We start from the raw sequence: 20,230 nt of genomic DNA, 5'->3' as shown, positions 1-20,230 counted from the left end.
AGTGTTCTGTAGTTCCTCGAGTACAGATCTTTAACCTCTTTGGTTAGGTTTATTCCGAGGTATCTTATGGTTTTTGGTGCTATAGTAAATGGAATCGATTCTCTAATTTGCCTTTCTGTATTTTCATTGTTAGTGTATAAGAAAGCCACCGATTTCTGGACATTGACTTTGTATCCTGCTATATTACTGAATTGCTGTATGAGTTCTAGTAGTTTGGGGGTGGAGAATCATGTCATCTGCGAAGAGAGAGAGTTTGACTTCTTCCTTGCCAATTTGGATACCTTTTATTTCTCTTTGTTGTCTGATTGCTGTTGCTAGGACTTCTAATACTATGTTGAACAAGAATGGTGAGAGTGGGCATCCTTGTCATGTTCCTGATCTCAATGGGAAGGCTGCAAGCTATGACCCTGCAATTGCACTGCTGGGAATTTACCCCAAAGATACAGATGTAGTGAAAAGAAGGGCCATCTGCACCCCAATGTTTATAGCAGCAATGGCCACGGTCGCCAAACTGTGGAAAGAACCAAGATGCCCTTTGACGGATGAATGGATAAGGAAGATGTAGTCCATATACACTATGGAGTATTATGCCTCCATCAGAAAGGACGAATACCCAACTTTTGTAGCAACATGGACAGGACTGGAAGAGATTATGCTGAGTGAAATAAGTCAAACAGAGAAAGTCAAGTATCATATGGTTTCACTTATTGGTGGAGCATAACAAATAATATAGAGGACAAGGGTAGATGGAGAGGAGAGTGGAGTTGAGGGAAATTGGAAGGGGAGGTGAACCATGAGAGACTATGGACTCTGAAAAACAACCTGAGGGTTTTGAAGGGGCGGGGTGGGAGGGTGGGGGAACTAGGTGGTGGGTATTAGGGAGGGCACAGATTGCATATAGCACTGGGTGTGGTGAAAAAACAATGAATACTGTTACGCTGAAAATAAATAAAAAATTTAATTAAAAAAAAAAGATTCTATTTATTTATTTAAGAAAAAGAGAGCACACAAGCAGGGGGAGTGGTAAAGGCAGAGGGAGCAGCAGGCTCCCTGCTGAGCAGAGAGCCTGATACAGGCCTCGATCCCAGGACCCTGGAATCACAACCCGAGCCGAAGGCAGAGGTTTCAACCCACTGAGCTACCCAGGCGCCCCTGGAAAATATTTCTTTAAAAATATTCATAGTATGCATTTAGCTTCCCTTTCTAGTCCAAACCCTAGTTGTCTTAAGCTTCATATATTTTTTTAAAAAATAATAACAACAACAAAAAGCTTATACTTCTTCATTCCCATAAAAGTGGGTTTGCCAGCATTAGGTGAACTTAAGATAAAATAGTTATTATATAAGTTACAAAGTTGAGGGGCACCTGGGTGGCTCAGTCAGTTAAGCATCTGCCTTCAGCTTGGGTCATGATCCTGGGGTCCTAGGATGGAGCCCCACATCAGGCTCCCTGCTGAGCAGGGAGCCTGCTTCTCTCCCTCTGCCCCTCCCTGATGTTCATGTTCTCTCTCTTGCTTACTCTCTCTCTTTCTCTTTCAAATAAATAAATCTTAAAAAAATAAGTTAGGAAATTGATTTGCTCCCTCCATCATGTTCGTCACCTTTTCACCACAGCCAACTTACTCCCTAGAAGATGATCTGGGCCCCAATTTCTAGCTAATTGGGAGAAGCATCCCTGAGTTGAGCACTGTCAGGCTGATTTGAGTCTTAAGATATGATGATGATGATTGTGTCAAATGTAATCAAGAATATGGGCTCTGAACAGACGAGGGGGCTGGCTGCTTTTAATTCGGGTTCGCAGATGGAGCCAACCTCCCGTTCACCGCTAGTCACAGCTGGCTGTAACGGAGCAATTTTTAAAATGCAATTTCATTCTCTGTGGAGCAGCAAGGATCAGGGATTGGATGCATGGGGTTGGGGGGGCAGAAGAGCTTCATCCTTTTCTTTAAAAATTCTATTTATTTTCGGTATAATAGCTTTCGTCTTGGAAATTCCAAATTCTGTAGTTCTGTATCCATGGTTTTCAACTTTCTCAGATCCACGCCCACCCCCTTTATTTTCTTCTGACACATACTTTATGACACCTTCTTGACTAGCATAGACCAAGAGTTGTAGACAGGATACCCAGCCTAGAGATAGAAGTTTTTAAATGCAGCCCTGACTCTATAATTTTAAAGATAAATGAGTCATTTAGAATGAACTAATGTCTATTTCGCTGTGCAGTTCTTCAGTTAGGTGCACACTAGAACACTCATGACTTTTCTTCGTGATTATACTCTGAATGCAATAACAAATGCAGGATGACACCAATGTGTTACCAGTACCGTGAGGGGCATTGGCCACCCTAAATGGAACTTTCCAAAATGCTGAACAACTCTTGGCATAATGCTTAACAACACAAAGTAAAATTTTCCTTGGATTTTCGTGGCAGTTAGTTACCTTTCTGAAAAAGAAATCAATGTGTAATAAAAGCTTGATAAGAGTATTTTATGTTCATACACACATACACACACACACACACACACATACACACATATGTATATATAATTAAGTTCTAGGTTCAAGTGTTTATGAACATGGTTTCTCCCATGTGAGTGTCCAGTGGGACATGGAGTAGTGCTATGGGACTTGGGGACAGTTCTTTGTTGTCTGAGACATCTCTCCTTTCCAGCCTCTCCCCACAGACTGCTAGTGGTACTCTGTAATCACTGTGTTAGGTTAAATATCTTCCCTCAGTTTCCAGAAAATCTTTCTAATGTGATTTGTAAAATTTGGTTAAATATTTTTCTGGACAAGAACTGATCTGTGAATTAATGAAATAACAATATTCTCTGAGAACCTAATGTATTTCTTGGTGATAGAACTGCCATTTTTACCAGACTGAATGAAATGAGCAAGCATTTAAGATCTGGTAGATCGTCTAGCAACACCTTTACAAATTCTGGGATTGTCACTATGGTGATAATCTATTTCCACCACCTTTACTGAATGGCATGGTCTCTCCAAAAGGATGGTGAGGACACCCCTCCAGGAGATATTAATTGCCTTCTAACTAGATATTAACAAATGGAATTAAATTCTGTATAACCATCACAGGTGATATTATCATAACTCCCCAAGATATTTAAATCATGCATACTATTTAGATGGAGGTTGTAACAGAAATATACACCCTGTTCTTGATGAGGTTAACCAGGTAATTTAATAAAACAAAAACAGATATGCACATATACAGAAATAAATAAAAACCTGTGTGTTCTGTATGTTCAGAGCAGACATATTTTTTTTTTACCCTAAAGAAATTTTAGACTGGTAGGTAAGCAAAAGGCAGCAGTCTGTTTGCATTTCATCAGGGCATTTGACAAGGTCTTTAATTAAATTCTTGTGAATCCGTTGGAGAAATGCTAGCTAGACAAGGTAGGTTGGATGATTTAGAAACCATCGCATGCTGTTATACAAAGGGTGTTGAGTAAAAGATGGATGTCAAGTGGTGAAAGAAGATCTCTGGTGCTGTGCCACAAGGTTCTGTTCTCGTCCCTGGCGTGCTAAATATTTCTGACAGAACATGAGTAGAGCTATCGAGAAGATGCCCATTCACATTCATGGGCTATACCAAGCAAGGAGCGTAGGAGTATGTTGGGTGATAGATAGAGTAGGGAGGCTCTTTTTGGTACATATTTCTGGACCAGGATCAAACTTAAGGCAATCAGAAAATTTTCCAGGGTAGTAGATTGATTTTAACAGAAGCTATTGTTTGTTATGTGCCCTGGCTTTGTGGTGTACCTAAAAAAATTACATGAAATGAACACTTTGTGAGAGCACATCTTAAAAATTCAAAAGAAAATATATTGGTTTTGAGTAGCAATGGACAATTCAGTGCAGTGTGTTGACCAGTGAGAGTCTACCCCTTCATTTTCACTACTAGTACATTTTCACTACTAGCACTAGTACTAGTACTAGTACACTACTAGTACAATTTTCATAACTAGTATAATACTCAATGAAAGATAACAACTTCCAAACATTTAGTTAATGTCTATTCTTCTGCAAAGCAGAATACAATTTTGGTCAAAGAATTGTTCAATCTCATTTTTAAATATCTTATCTGAATAAGAGTCTTTTATATAATCCATTTTGTGTAAGAAACAAAGGTGATATGTACTAATTGTTACGAGGTTCAACTTAAATAATGTGTGTGAAAGCAGTGGATAAACTTTAAGATTCTATACAAACATAAATCATTATTTAATCAACTTACATCAAGAAATAATTTGGACTTGTAAGTTTTTAAAGAACGGGGGACTAGGAACTTCTCATTTTTAGGATGTCTGCCTGATTCATAGTAGATTTATTGACTTTAATTGGATTTACCAAGTATCCATTAAATACCAGAAACTGTGGTATAAATTCTTGCTCTCAAGAGATTTACAGTAAGTGAATGATGATGACAAAGAATATAGAGACTTTTTGTAAACAGTGCATTCATAAGTAAGATGATTCTTTTTTAAAAATATTTATTTATTTATTTGCAAGAGAGAGAGAAAGTGCATGTGTGAGTGGGGGCTGGGGCAGAGCAAGAGGATCTCAAGCATTCTGCCCCCTCAGCGTGGAGCCCAACGCAGGGCTTGATCTCATGACCCCAAGATCACCACCGGAGCCAAAACCAAGAGCAAGGTGCTCAACTGACTGCACCACACAGATACCCCAAGACGATTCTTGAAAGCACATGAAGGCCCCAGATTTATTCTTTTAGTGTTGTAGTTTTTGTTAACATGTTATTTATTTATTTGAAAGAGAGAGTGTGAATGAGAGATAGAGAAAGAGAGAGCACAAGCAGGGGGAGCAGCAGGCAGAGGGAGAGGGTGAAACAGGCTCCCGCTGATCAGAGAGCACAGTGAGGGTCTTGATCCCAGGACCCTGGGACCATGACCTGAGCTGAAGGCAGTTGCTTAACCGACTAAGCCACCCAGACATCCCTAGTGTTGTGGTTTTAATTGAAAAAAAAATAAATTCCTAATTTATGATTATTCTTCATAAATTTGAATTGATCTTATGAAAGGCCATCAGTGCATTTCAGAGTATGTAGTTCATTTAAATGCAGTTTCTCCCCCTAGTAATTAAAAGTAAGAAAGCAACAAATTTTAAATCTTTATTTTGATCATCAGTTTTAATTAGCTCAAGCTATTTGTAATCCTACAAATCTTATAAATCATATCAGACTTACAAGTCTTGTAAATCATATCTAAGCCATTAAAAGAGGTTCAAAATTAAAAGGGCAATTTATTTAGAATCCACCAATACTTAGTCACTCTGAGAGGTTAATTCATTTCTCAGCTGGTCTTGTAAAAATGTATTTATTTTACTGTAAAATTTCTAGAAAAGAAACATGTTTGATTTTCTTGTTCAATAATTTTAATGTAAAACATTTCTCAAAAGGTACAGACTTCCCGATAATCTCCGTATCCTCAGCAAACATGTATTAAGTTACCATTATAAGAAGGCCACAATCATATATACTATGATTTTCCCTTATTTCCTAAGATGAAAAAGATTGTACTGCTGCCCATAATGTCCTCTCTTTTTTGTGTGAATTCAGTCACATGGCATTTTATTTCTTTCTTTTTTTAAATTTTATTTCTTTTCAGTGTTCCAGAATTCATTGTTCATGCACCACACCCAGTGCTCCATGCAATACGTGCCCTCCATAATACCCACCACCAGGCTCACCCAACCCCCCACTCCCCTCCCCTCCAAAACCCTCAGTTTGTTTCTCAGAGTCCACAGTCTCTCATGGTTTGTCTCTCCCTCCGATTTCCCCCAACTCACTTCTCCTCTCCATCTCCCCATGTCCTCCGTGTTATTCCTTATGCTCCACAAATAAGTGAAACCATATGATAATTGACTCTCTCTGCTTGACTTATTTCACTCAGCATAATCTCTTCCAGTCCCGTCCATGTTGATACAAAAGTTGGGTATTCATCCTTTCTGATGGAGGCATAATACTCCATAGTATATATGGACCATATCTTCTTTATCCATTCGTCTGTTGAAGGGCATCTTGGTTCTTTCCAGTTTGGCGACGGTGGCCACTGCTGCTATGGACATTGGGGTACAGGTGGCCCTTCTTTTCACTACATCTGTATCTTTGGGGTAAATACCCAGTAGGGCAAGTGCAGAGTCATAGGGTAGCTCTATTTTTAATTTCTTAAGGAATCTCCACACTGTTTTCCAACATGAATGCCCTCTTTTTGAATAAAACCTTCAAGCCTACCTCGGGTCCAAAGTGCAGTATTTATTCTAATAACACTCTTAGATGGCAGCTGAAGATAATAAACAAAGAGCTAATAATTTTTCTCATCACACAAATACATACCATAATCCTAATTTATATAATAATCACAGAAAACAAAGAGCTTTTGAGAACAATAATATAATAATATCCATTATATTTACCTCACAGGAAGATTGACAAGTTTACCTTGAGAGGTAATGTCTTAGAGTGGACTAGATTTGGTGTTTCTAGTTTTACCACTGATCTGGGAACTTCACCCAGCCTCTCTGGAAGTCAGATTTCTCCCCTACAAAATGCTGATGATTATAACAACTGGTCTTACTGACCCTATCAGATTTTTTAAAGTATGAAAGGAGAAAATACATATGGGAAAGCTTCAAAACCAAGGAGCATTGTTTTAGTGCAATATACTGTAACAATAAATGTTGAATTAAAAGGACTCTTAAGAGTGTATTATTAACCACAAGAGAATGCTGAATAAGGAATCAGGTAATAAAAGTCACAAATATTTACAGGCTATAACTTCAAGTTTATGTCAGGAATTAGAAAGTTTTTGCATTTCCCAATTCCATTGATAGACCTCTACCGTAAGTTCATATCATCTGGTGATATGTTTTTAGCCACTTCTGTTTCAAGAGAACTTACATGTTTGACTTTCGATCTTAGAAAATTGAACCAACCTGCCTTGCCATCTTCAGAATATTATCTATCAATGTCTAACAATCTGTTCTGTTTTTCTCTAAGTGAGGATGAAAATGCATATTTGTTTGACTGTGTAGTCTTAGGAGACTCAGATGATCCTAGGCTTGTCCTTCTAATTGGTTACTGCATTAGTTTTCATTTATACTTCAGAAGAGAAGAAAAACTACTCAGTTTAGCTTATCAACATTAGGAAATACCTCTTTTTAAGGAGATTAATTCTGTGAGTGACCAAAACCAAAGATTCACCTTAAAGACCCACATGATACAAATCACAGAGAATTACTTAGTAGAGATGTTGTCAAAAATTGACCTCTGTGCTCCAGAGCAGAAATGTTACAGGAAGACAGCCTGGAGGGATAAAGAAGAAGGTAGTTGATTACTTTGCCAGGCAAAGGAGGCTGCTGCCAGCTCATGCCCCTAAGAGTATAAGCCTGCCCAGGGTAAAAGACTGAGAGGTTTTATAGGAAAATACAGGATCGGGGCTGTTTCAATAGGAATCTACTATGAACTGTCAGACTCGTTTCTCACATCCTCAAAGTGATGTCACGACTAGCACTGACCACCGGCACCCAACTCTCCTTAAGAACTATACATCGAGGGCGGCGAGATCTCCATATCGATACTGAGTTCCTAGAACAAAGAATTCTACAGAAAAACAAGTGAACGAGAGGGGGAGGCTTTGAGAATAAGGAAGAGAAGAATGTGTTCAAAGTCAAGCCTTGCTGAAGCACTAGTGCGCCCATCTTAATTTCCAACTATCTTTACGTTTCAATAGCGGTTTTAGAAATTGTGTTTAACTATTAGCCCAACCCTAATCTAAGTTTGTATTTTCTGGAAGGTAGTGTAACCACATTTTTTCTAAAGATCTTTTATAGTTCTGTAAATATCTAGAATAGTACTTGGAGTCTCTGTATTTGGACCAATCCAAACATGATTTTTAAACTTCCCCAAAGGGTGTCTTTAGGTAGTATATCATTGGAAAAATATAAACTATAGATATTAGATTAAAAGATGTTCATCTCTTCATTAGCAATCCAAGGTAGGGAGATATATATATATATGTATATATATATATATGTATATATATATACATATATATATATATCTCTTGAGTATTTCACCTGTGCATAATACTTTGTACACTTCTTTTATCAACTGATTTTTTTCAGTGATACATGACAGAAACAAATCAAATGAAATGAGTAATGCAAAGAATAACGGAATGTTTTCATTTAACCACTGTCCACATTTTCTTCTCAGAAACATTCCAGGGCTTTTAGGAACATTATGTAATAGCAGTTGTTTCCCTAATGATATACTGTACAAATCTCAATTTTAAAAATGCTCATAGAGTAAAAAGATGTATGTGTGGAATGTTGTATTTTAAAAATTCCTTGCATGATTAATCATGCCAATGCTCTCTTATAATCTAAAGGTAAAGTCTACATGATAATTATTTTTTTACTAAAATGTGTGTATCACTGAAGGAAGTTTAAACAGCTTCAAAGCTGCAGTTTATCTTTAGAGGATTAATCTGTTTTTCATGCAAGTGTGTTACTTCTGCACATGTTAAAAAGTCATCCTGTGTTGTCTGGGGTAAGGAAAGATGGGAATGAATTTTCTGAGAACTAATCAGCAATACTTTGGGAACATTTAGGTCGTGGTTTCCAATTAACTCTGGAGAGTTTGAGTAATTTGGTACCAGACCTCAGGAGAGAGGGGATGAAAACCTCGTTAATTCATGTGTCGGTGAACAGCAAACCAGCAAATTTGCATTGAAAATGGATTTTTGTTTTGTTTTGTTTTGTTTTGTTTTGGAGCAAACACCAGCTAGATCTTTCTGCTCTGGTTAGAATGGGAGAATATCTTTGCATGTCTGTGTTCCCTTTTGTGTAGGGTTTGTTTGGTTTTTTTTTTTTCATATTTGACTCTGCTTATATAGTAAAGTAACAAATAGTTAAATCTGTACCCCAAAATGAAGACTGGAATTCAGTGGCATAACCTTCCCTGCACTTTTCTTCTTTTCCTACAATGAATGTGTCAGAGGATGTAGACACCAATATCTATTTTCAGACTTAGAAATATTTCTTTGGGGCACCTGGGTGGCTCAGTGGGTTAAGCTGCTGCCTTCGGCTCAGGTCATGATCTCAGGGTCCTGGGATCGAGTCCCGCATGTGGCTCTCTGCTCAGCAGGGAGCCTGCTTCCCTCTCTCTCCCTCTCTCTCTCTCTCTCTCTGCTTACTTGTGATCTCTCTCTGTCAAATAAATAAAACCTTTAAAAAAAAAGAAATATTTCTTTTCTGGGATGCAAGGCTTGGGCTATAATCCCAATTCTGCCACTTGTGTGTGACTTGGGAAAAGTTGTCAGTTCTCTTAGAATGAATCTCACCAACAGCAAAATAAAACCAGCCATAACCTGAACCATAGATCTGAGAGGTTTCTTAATTTCATGAAAATCAATGCAATTAGGCCAACTTTGAACATCCATTACCGTATGTGGAGATAAAACCCAGCTAGAGGATCTCCACTTCCTTTGATAAGAAAAGGCCAGAAAAATGTTTCAAAATAAATTTATCACTTCTTAAGCAAATTGAGATCAAAGTTCATGAATTCATTCGAGCTACTGATAGGGAATCCACATGAATCATAGGCATAATCACACTGTAAGTATAGTTAAATATTTACCTCTCTGTCTCCTCCACCAGAATTGAATATATTAAATGCCAAAGTCCATGACCATGCCTCGTTGACTTTGGTGTCACCGTCACTGAGCATAGTTCATGGCATGTAATATGTATGAGATGCACAGATAACTTAATGAGATGTTGGTAGACATGTACAAATAAGAATGAGGTGCTGATCTAAAGACAATCTGTGTAGAGCTTAATGCCCTCAAACGGAATGAAATATCCAACTGGAAGCATATAAAGAAAAATAGAAGCAGACTATAGGTAGAAAAAAATGGGAATACCTTATAAAGTAATGAGAGAATAAGTCTGAATATATTTTAAAACATGTGAAGAGCCATATGGATTTTAGCTTTAAAAAAATGTATTTTCTGTGCCGTATCTCAGAGCCTTGATCTCTTATTCTAGGTCAATAATTGAAAGGACAGAGTATGTGTCTCACTGTATACCTCACTAGCAGAGGAGAAAAAAGAAATATCCTCTCATGGCCAGAATGTTTCTGTAGCTGTATTTCTAAGTAGATGTTGCCCTCAGCCACGTTAGAGTTGTGGCTGGTAAGGTACTGATGGGTGATGAGTCCAAGCATTATTGAAGGACTTTCCTTAGATTCACGGTTCTCATTGGTACAAACCACTAATACAATTGCTAGAAACTAAAAGGAATCCTTTCTATGAACTGCTGTGTATCCATAGGTAATAAAATTCTAGCTGTCCCTTGAAAACACAATATTTTTAAATATTTTTAAGTTTTTAATTTTTAAAAGATTTTATTTATTTATTTAACAGAGACACAGGGATAGAGGGAACACAAGCAGGGGAAGTGAGAGAGGGAGAAGCAGGCTTCCCACTGGGCAGGGAGCTTGATGTGGGGTTCAGTCCCAGGACCCTGGGACCATAACCTGAGCCAAAGGCAGATGCACAAACACTGAGGCACACAGGAGCCCCTATAAAGTGATTTTTAAAAATCAGAATGTAATGTATTTACTAGCAAATCTGTAGTTTCTGTTACAGTTATCAACAAAGTGAACTTCAGATTATGTTTGGTCCTGGAACTAGTGCTGGTTGTTGCTAGAAACCTTTGGTCCCAAGTTCAAGTGCTGCTGCTAAGGTGCTCCTTCACTCAGACAAACAGAAAAGGGAAAAAAATTGTCATCCTGTAATCATTCCCTAAAAATATCATAGGAAATGATAGTGGTTAAATGCAAATAAACCAGGAAGGAAAGATTTGGGGTATTTTGTTTGGTTACTCCATGACAATCACAGGGCACAGATGGAGGTATTTTTTAGCGGAAGACTGATTGCTGGGAATTTCCTCAATTTGTCACACTTAAAGAAACACCTGGGCAAAATAGCCTCCTCTGTCAGACTGAGTCTTTTTTCCCCTAAAAATATTCAATGTGCTTATTTCTCTTTGAATATATATGTATGTATGCATGTGTGTGTGTGTGTGTGTGTGTGTGTGTGTGTGTGTATAAAATACATAAAATCCTGCAATACAGTGCTCTGATAAAGTATTGTCCATTCATATATCTAATAATGGAATATTGTCTGTACATTCATTCAGCTCTACAGCCTTACTTGGGAAAATAGTAAGTTTTCCTTCCCCCATGTGCTCTTTTTTTTTTCAACATCTTAATTTTATTTTACTCTTTTCATGTTCCAAGATTCATTGTTCATGCACCACACCTAGCTCTCCATGCAAGATGTGCCCTCCTTAATACCCACCATGCTCACCCATCCCCCACCTCCCTCCCCTCTATAACCCTGTTTGTTTTGCAGAATCCAGTCTCTCATGGTTCATCTCCCCCTCTGATTTCCCCCAATTCACTTTTCCTTTCCTTCTCCTAATGTCCTCCATGTTATTCCATACGTTCCACAAGTAAGTGAAACCCTATGATAATTGACTCTCTCTGCTTGACTTATTTCATTCAGCATAATCTCCTCTAGTCCCGTCCATGTTGATAGAAAAGTTGGGTATTCATCCTTTCTGATGGCTGTGTAATATTCCATTGTATATATGGACCACATCTTTTTTATCCATTCATCTCTTGAAGGGCATCTCAGCTCTTTCCACAGTTTGGCGATTGTGGACATTGCTGCTATAAACAGTGGGGTATATGTGGCCCTTCTTTTCACTACATCTGTATCTTTGGGGTAAATACCCAGTAGTGCAATTGCAGGGTCATAAGGAAGCTCTATTTTTAATTTTTTGAGGAATCTCCACACTCTTTTCCAAAGTGGCTGCACCAACTTGCATTCCCACCAACAGTGTGAGCAGGCTCCCCTTTCTCCACACCCTCTCCAGCACTTGTTGTTTCCTGTCCTGTTGATTTGGGCCATTCTAACTGGTGTAAGGTGGTATCTCAATGTGGTTTTGTTTTGAATTTCCCTGATGGCTAGTGATGATGAACATTTTTTTCATGTGTCTGTTAGCCCTTTGTATGTCTTAATTAGAGAAGTGTCTGTTCATGTCTTCTGCCCATTTTTTGACATGATTATCTGTTTTTTGAGTGTTGAGTTTGAAGTGTTCTTTACAGATCTTGGATATCAGCCCTTTGTCTGTAGTGTCATTTGGGAATAACTTCTCCCATTCCATGGGTTGCCTCTTTGTTTTGTTGACTATTTCTTTTGCTGTGCAGCAGCTTTTTATCTTGATGAAATCCCAAAAGTTCATTTTCGCTTTTGTTTCCTTTGCCTTTGGAGATGTGTCTTGAAAGAAGTTGCTGTGGCCGATGTCAAAGAGGTTACTGCCTATGTTCCCCTCTAGGATTTTGGTAGATTCCTGCCTCACATTGAGGTCTTTCATCCATTTCGAGTTTATCTTTGTGTATGATGTAAGAGAATGGTTGAGTTTCATTCTTCTGTATATTGCTGTACAATTTTCCCAGCACCATTTATTGAAGAGACTGTCTTTTTTCTACTGGATATTTTTTCCTCCTTTGTCGAAGATTCTTTGACCATAGAGTTGCTGGTCCATATCTGGACTCTCTGTTCCACTGGTCTGTGTGTCTGTTTTTGTACCAGTACCCTGCTGTCTTAGTGATCATAGCTTTATAGTAAAGCTTGAAATCAGGTAATGTGATGCCCCCATCTTTGTTTTTCTTTTTCAACGTTTCCTTAGTGATTCGGGGTCTTTTCTGGTTCCATAAAAATTTTAAGATTGTTTGTACCAGCACTTTGAAGAATGCTGGTAGAATTTTTATTGGGATGGCATTGAAAGACTGCTCTGGGCAGTATAGACATTTTTAACAATGTTTATTCCTCCATCCCATGAGCATGGAATGCTTCTCCATCTTTTTGTGTCTTCCTCAATTTCTTTCATGAGTGTTCTGTAGTTCCTTGTAGATAGATCCTTTACCTCTTTGGTTAGGTTTATTCCAACGTATCTTATGGTTCTTGGTATTATAGTAAATGGAATCAATTCTCTAATTTCCCTTTCTATATTTTCATTACTAATATATAAGAAAGCAACTGATTTCTGTGCATTAATTTTGTATCCTGACACATTACTGAATTGCTATAAGAGTTTTAGTAGTTTGGGTGTGGAGTCTTTTGGGTTTTCCATATAAAGTATCCTGTTGAGTACATATGGAACTTTCTCCAAAATAGACCACATACTGGGTCACAAATCAGGGCTCAACCAATACCAAAATATTGAGATTATTCCCTGCATATTCTCAGACCACAATGCTTTGAAACTAGAACTCAACCACAAGATGTTTGTAAGGAATTCAAACACTTTGAAGCTAAAGACCATCCTGCTCAAGAATGTTTGGATCAATTCTCTTACACCATACAGAAAGATAAACTCGAAATGGATAAAAGACCTCAATGTGAGGCAGGAATCCATCAGAATCATAGAGGAGAATATAGGCAGTAACTTCTTCAATATCAAACACAGCAACTTCTTTCAAGATACGTCTCCAAAGACAAAGGAAACCAAAGCAAAAATGAATTTTGGGACTTCATCGAGATCAAAACCTTCTGCACAGCAAAGGAAACAGTCAACAAATCAAAGAGGCAACCCACGGAATGGGAGGAGATATTTGCAAATGACAGTACAGACAAAAGGCTGATATCCAGGATCTATAAAGAACTTCTCAAACTCAACACACACAAAACAGATAATCATGTCAAAAAATGGGCAGAAGACATGAACAGACACTTCTCCAATGAAGACATAGAAATGGCTACCAGACACATGAAAAAATGTTCATCAACACTAGCCATCAGGGAGATTCAAATCAAAACCACATTGAGATACCACCCTACACCAGTTAGAATGGCCAAAATTAACAAGACAGTAAACAATGTGTGTTGGAGAGGATGTGGAGAAAAGGGAACCCTCTTACACTGTTGGTGGGAATGCAAGTTGGTGCAGCCACTTTGGAGAACAGTGTGGAGATTCCTTAAGAAATTAAAAATAGAGCTTCCCTATGACCCTGCAGTTGCACTACTGGGTATTTACCCCAAAGATACAGATGTAGTGAAAAGAAGGGCCATCTGTACCCCAATGTTCATAGCAGCAATGACCACGGTCGCCAAACTGTGGAAAGAACCAAGATGCCCTTCAATGGAGGAATGGATAAGCAAGATGTGGTCCATATACACTATGGAGTATTATGCCTCCATCAGAAAGGATGAATACCCAACTTTTGTATCAACATGGCCAGGAATGGAAGAGATTATGCTGAGTGAAGTCAGTCAAGCAGAGAGAGTCAATTATCATATGGTTTCACTTATTTGTGGAGCATAAGAAATAACACAGAGGGCATGGGGAGATGGAGAGGAGAAGGGAGTTGAGGGAAATTGGAGGGGGAGATGAACCATGAGAGACTATGGACTCTGAAAAACAGTCTGAGGGTTTTGAAGGGGTAGGGGGTAGGAAGTTGGATGAGCCTGGTGGTAGGTATTATGGAGGGCACATTTTGCATGGAGAACTAGGTGTGGTGTATAAACAATGAATTCTGGTACACTGAAAAGAAATTTTTAAAAATTTAAAATTTAAAAAAAAGAATGTTTGGATCAACCAGGAAGTCAAAGAAGAACATAAACAATTCATGGAAACCAATGAAAATGAAGACACATCACTCCAAAACCTATGGGATATGGCAAAGGCAGTCCTAAGGGAAAATACATAGCCATCCAAGCCTCCCTCAAAAAAATTGAAAAATCCCGAATATACCAACTGTCTTTACACATTAAAGAACTGGAAAATCAACAACAAATTAAGCCAACCCCACACACAAGAAGGGAAATAATTAAGGTCAGAGCAGAGATCAATGAATTAGAAACTAGAGATACAAGAGAACACATCAACAAAACTAGAAGCTGATTCTTTGAAAGAATTAAGATCGATAAACCACTGGCCAAACTAACCCAAAAGAAAAGAGAGAGGACCCAAATTAATAAAATTATGAATGAAAAGGGAGAGATCATGACTAACAGCAAGGAAATTGAAACAATCATCAGAAATTATTATCAGCAGTTAAATGCCAATAAGTTAAGCAATCTAGAAGAAATGGATACATTCCTGGAAACCTATAAACTTCCAAGACTGAATCAGGAAGAAACGGACAACCTGAATAGATCAATATCTAGTAATGAGACTGCAGCAGTGATCAAAAACCTCCCAAAAAACAAGAGCCCAGGCAGGACCTGACGGATTCCCTGGAGAATTCTACCAAACATTCAAAGAAGAAATATTCTCCTGAAACTGTTTCAAAAAATAGAAACAGAGGGAAAACCCCCATGTGCTTTTTATGTATTAGCTTGACTCATATAAAATTGCTGATATTCAGCTTAATAGGAAATCTGGAGTCTAGGGATTCATTTAGAGATACCCTGATATGTGTGTGGGTGTTTAGTGACAGAGTGTTACCTGTCTGATTGCCTCATTATAATCAGATCTTAAAAAGAAAACAAAGATGCTGAACTCCTGCCTTCTGTGATTCTTCCCCTTTGTGCAGAACTGGGTCTGGATGAGTAACTTCTTGGGCAAGTACGGGGTTCTCCTAAGTTTTACAGCTATAGCACTTTGCCCCTTCAGTAGATTCTTGCTTCTAAGTGGTGATAATGCAACACTACCCTACCTATAGATCCTCTTATTTTCCTTCTTTCTTTTCTTTCTTTCTTTCTCTTCTGATTTTCAATGTAATTGTTCCATGATTCATTATTTGTGTATAACACTTAGTGCTTCATGCAATACGTGCCCTCCTCGATACCCATCACTGGGCCAACCCATCCTCCCACCCTTCTGAAACCCTCCATATGTTTCCTGGAGTCCATAGTCTCTCATGGTTCATCTCCCCCTCCGATTTCCCCCCCTTCATTTTCCCCTTCCTTTTCCTAATGTCCTCCATGCTATTCCTTACGTTCCACATATAAGTGAAACCATATGATATTTGTCATTCTCTGCTTGACTTATTTCACTTAGCATTATCCCCTCCAGTTCCATCCATGTTGATGCAAATGGTGGGTATTCATCCTTTCTGATGGCTGAGTAATATTCCACCTCTTACTTTTTTTTAAACAAATTTTATTTATTTATTTGAGAGAGAGAGAGCATGAGCAAGAGAGTACAAGTAGGGGGAGCAACAGAGGGAGAGAGAGAAGCAGGCTTCCCGCTGAGAAGGGAACAGGACAGTGCAGGATTTGATCCCAGGACCCTAGGATCATGACCTGAGCCAAAGGCAGACGCTTAACCATCCCCTCTACAGATCCTCTTAAAGGGCGACCAAAAGTGCAGTAGCTCTTCAGGCTCATTTCTTGAGTGTGAGAATACTCCATCCTCTCCTCTTTTGAGACCACAGTCCATCCAAGGAGCTGTATATTTCTCACATACACTTCTTAAGCATATATATTTTTGAAATCCTTATTTAATATGATACCTCAGCATGTCAGTTTCCCCAGAATGCAGAGTCTGAGAGAGCAGTTAACTCACAGGAATTTTATTGGCAAGTGCTGTCAGGATTAACACCTGTGAGGGAAGGCAAGGGAAGGAAGCGGGAGAGGGAAGAAGGAGAAGCTGGGCTTCAGTGTAGTTGCAACCACAGCATCAATCAACTCCCCACCCCTCCCCCCCATCCTTCCAAATTGTCCTGAGTTGGGGCAAGAGGGCTAGGTTTTTATAACACATACATTAACCAGTTACTATATGCGTCCTGCCTCCAGCAGCTTTCTCAGAAGCGAGGGCAAAATGGATGGGTCTCCAGGGCCGTGATTCTCAAAACTTTAGCATATATCGGAATCACCTAGAAGGCTTATGAAAACGCAGCTCACTGGACTCCATGCACAGACCTTTTGATTCGGTAGGTCTAGGGCAGGGCTTGAGAATTTGCATTTCTAATAAGCTCTCAGATAATGCTAATACCGCTGGTCTGTGGGTCATACTTTGAGAACCACTGTGCCATATAGCTCATATTCAGGCAGTTGAGAATGGTATACGGTGCCCTTATGAACAAAAAGAAAACTTTTTTTTTAAAGATTTTGTTTATTTATTTGACAGACAAAGATCACAAGTAGGCAGAGAGGCAGGCAGAGAGGGAGAGAGGAGGAAGCAGGCTCGCTGCTGAGCAGAGACCCCGATGCGGGACTCGATCCCAGGACCCTGAGATCATGACCTGAGCTAAAGGCAGAGGTCTTAAACCACTGAGCCACCCAGGCACCCCCAAAAGGAAAACTTTTTAAAGTTACCATAGCAGTCTATACTCCACCAGATTCTTAGCTATTGTTGGAGATTAGAATAGCTGATAATTAAAATTTGTTACATAAAAAAGAACTTAACCTCTATCGTAAATTATATTCATAAAGTGTTATTACTATTCCCGATATCTGGGCATTGGTACTTTTAAAGTTTAGCCAAATTTTCACCAGTGTCGATAATTGGATAACCTAGACAGGAATTTACAGAATAATTCATGTTCAAGATCTTCACTTTTTCTCTAAAACAATTCTTAAAATTTCTTTACAATTCTCATTATTTCTACATTTTTTATTCATCATGTAAGCCACTTAAATCCATATGGTTATGGAAAATTAGAAAATATAAGATACAGCCAGAGCTATTTGGAATACGCGAGTATAACATAAAAGAACCCTTGACTCATTTCTGGTCTAGACTTGGCGCAATTAAAATTTAGGAATTCAGTGTACATAGATTGATCTCAGGAGGAAGGATATAGCCTTAAAACTCCCACATGAGCAGGAGACAACAATTTCACCTCTGATCAAAGAGGCCTGTAAAAGAGCTCACTTGAAGAGATTTTCCGCTCTCGCGGCCATTGAATTTTGTTAACGTATTTTCCAAATTAGCAAAGATTCAGCCTGATGTTGTCAATATTTCCGAACACGAGGGTATCATTGAGGAAAATGGTGCCTTACTGTCCTGCAAGAGTTACTGTTCTTCCCTAAGGGCCTAATTTACAAAGCAGCAAACTCACTGGTAGGATTTGGCTAGAAATCTCGTTTTCTCGGTAGAACCCTTTCATCTAATTTATGTGCATCGTATTTTACAGAGAACTCTTGGAAAGTTATTTACTAGATACTTCCTCTGGAAGCAGAGGGTAAGCGGCATTTTTAGTTCAAGACTAGGGGAGCATCCTGTGCAGCTAACGATGAGGATGACCCCGCTAATAAAATGCACACTGTCTAACCCTCTGAGCTTCCCTCTTCCCTGAGAGTTTCCTTTCCGTCCTTTGATTCCCCAGAAAGTTGGAGCATGGGAGAAAATATGTCATTGTCCAACCCTGTACTTGTCTTCTGGAATGTGACAGCTTATTTCTATCCCAAATTTGAGGCTGGAGGTGGTGTAAGTCTTAGTGATTTCTGTTATGCAAGCCAACCTAGAAATACTAGCTTGAACAGGATGAAACTGATGCATTTGTAGGTCAGAACCGGCCAGGTGACAGCAAGTTAAGCGTGCTCCCACCTGAGTGTTGCCTGCCAGATTAGAACACTAAGATTCTCAGTGCTGTGGCGATGCCTCTGAGCTTTGAAATCATACTGAATAAAAAGATTTAAAAAATAACGATTTTGATCTTTGTCCCTCCACTGATACTTTGCCAACCAGATAAGCAGGGAGTGAGCAGTCCAGGTCATCCCCTGAACTGTGCAAGGTTGAACTGATTTGCCCAACCCCGGCACCAGGGTACCTTTCGGCTATGCAGCAGGAAAGTTTATTTAGGGGCTGATAAATAGCTTCGTGCAGAGCTTCCTATTTTCCAGTAGCTGCATCCTCATAAACCTATTCTCCCCTCCACCAGTTAATGCAGACAGAAGATTTTTATCCAGTATGAGCACCGAAACTACACTGTGGAAGACTGTAGGCTCAGCAAAAACCTCACCCGTGATGAATAAACAGCTCTTCCGGGGGCTTCGCTGCCGCTGGCTCGGCAGGAGCTGTTTATTGCCTGGTTTGCACATCCCATGATAAAGTTGCTGCTGAAATAAATTGCAGTTTTGCATAATTATTGACAATCACATCCTAACAAGCAGTGTGTATCATATTCAAGTGTTCAATTTTTTAAAATCCATTTTTAGCTTATGTTTAATCCCAGAAAGTGTTTGTGTGGTAGTAGAAGGCAAATATGGCATTTAAATGGAGTACTAATTTCCTCATTGCAGACAAAATTTACCTGAATCTTTTTAGATGGGACTGTTACTGCCAAAGGCAATTTTCCCTCCAAGCTGTTATTATGTAGATTTTTGCCGAGGGCATATGTGTGTGTATCCACAATATATGAATTATATATATATGTTTTATATATATATGTGTGCATATATATATGTTCAGAAAAATTATGAACAAATTTTTTAGATTTGTGTGTCATTAGGAAATTTGGTTCACCCCTTCTAAAAGATTAGAGGAAGGATGGGGGCACCTGGTTGGCTCAGTCAGTTAAGCGTATTTCTTCTGCTCAGGTCATGGTCTCGGTGTCCTGGGTTCGAGCCCGGAACTGGGCTTCCTGCTTGGCGGGTGGGGGGAATCTCCTTCTCGCTCTGCCTCTCCCCCATACTCATACTTTTTTTTTCTCTCTCTCTCAAATAAATAAAACCTTTAAAAAAGAGAGAGAGAAAGGGGAATGGCAAGTGGGCCAAGCGAACGAGTATGTTTGAGTAACCCTAGTGTATAACTAACTATACATGGGAGGCAGTCATCTTGACACACATCATCATCTTCTCATTCTCATCCCAGCGCTAGGTTTTGCAGATGAGAAACTTCAGACTCAGAGGGGTTAAGTAACTTACCATACCACACAGTTGGTAGAGGATATTGGGATTTGAACCCAGATCTGTCTTTTTTTTTAGGCTTTACTTTTTCCATTACACTGAAGTCTTTTCTTTGGGAGAATAATCTCAGTTGCATGACCATCAGATAATGAAATGTAAAGCAAACACCATAGTTAGAACCATTAGAACACCATAGTGTCACACAAAATGGTATCTTGCACAATGGTTTCTGTGAAATATGTCATTTTTCTCCTTGTTAGTCCTGTTCTCCTCTATCCTCCAGTCCCCTTCTCTTGTTTCCTCCAGTGTTTAACTTTCTGG

General features: G+C 39.0%; 1 protein-coding gene across 2 annotated transcripts in view; it reads left to right on the top strand.

Moving 5' to 3' along the window:
* Window positions 1-20,230, top strand: part of DMD (dystrophin) — a 2,068,501-nt gene that overhangs the window by 1,558,670 nt on the left and 489,601 nt on the right. The window lies entirely within an intron of this gene.

Source organism: Martes martes, assembly GCF_963455335.1.
Source record: "Martes martes genome assembly, chromosome: X".
Lineage (NCBI taxonomy): Eukaryota > Metazoa > Chordata > Mammalia > Carnivora > Mustelidae > Martes > Martes martes.
Note: the sequence above shows the minus strand (reverse complement) of the source record. Positions and strands in the feature narration are given on the sequence as shown.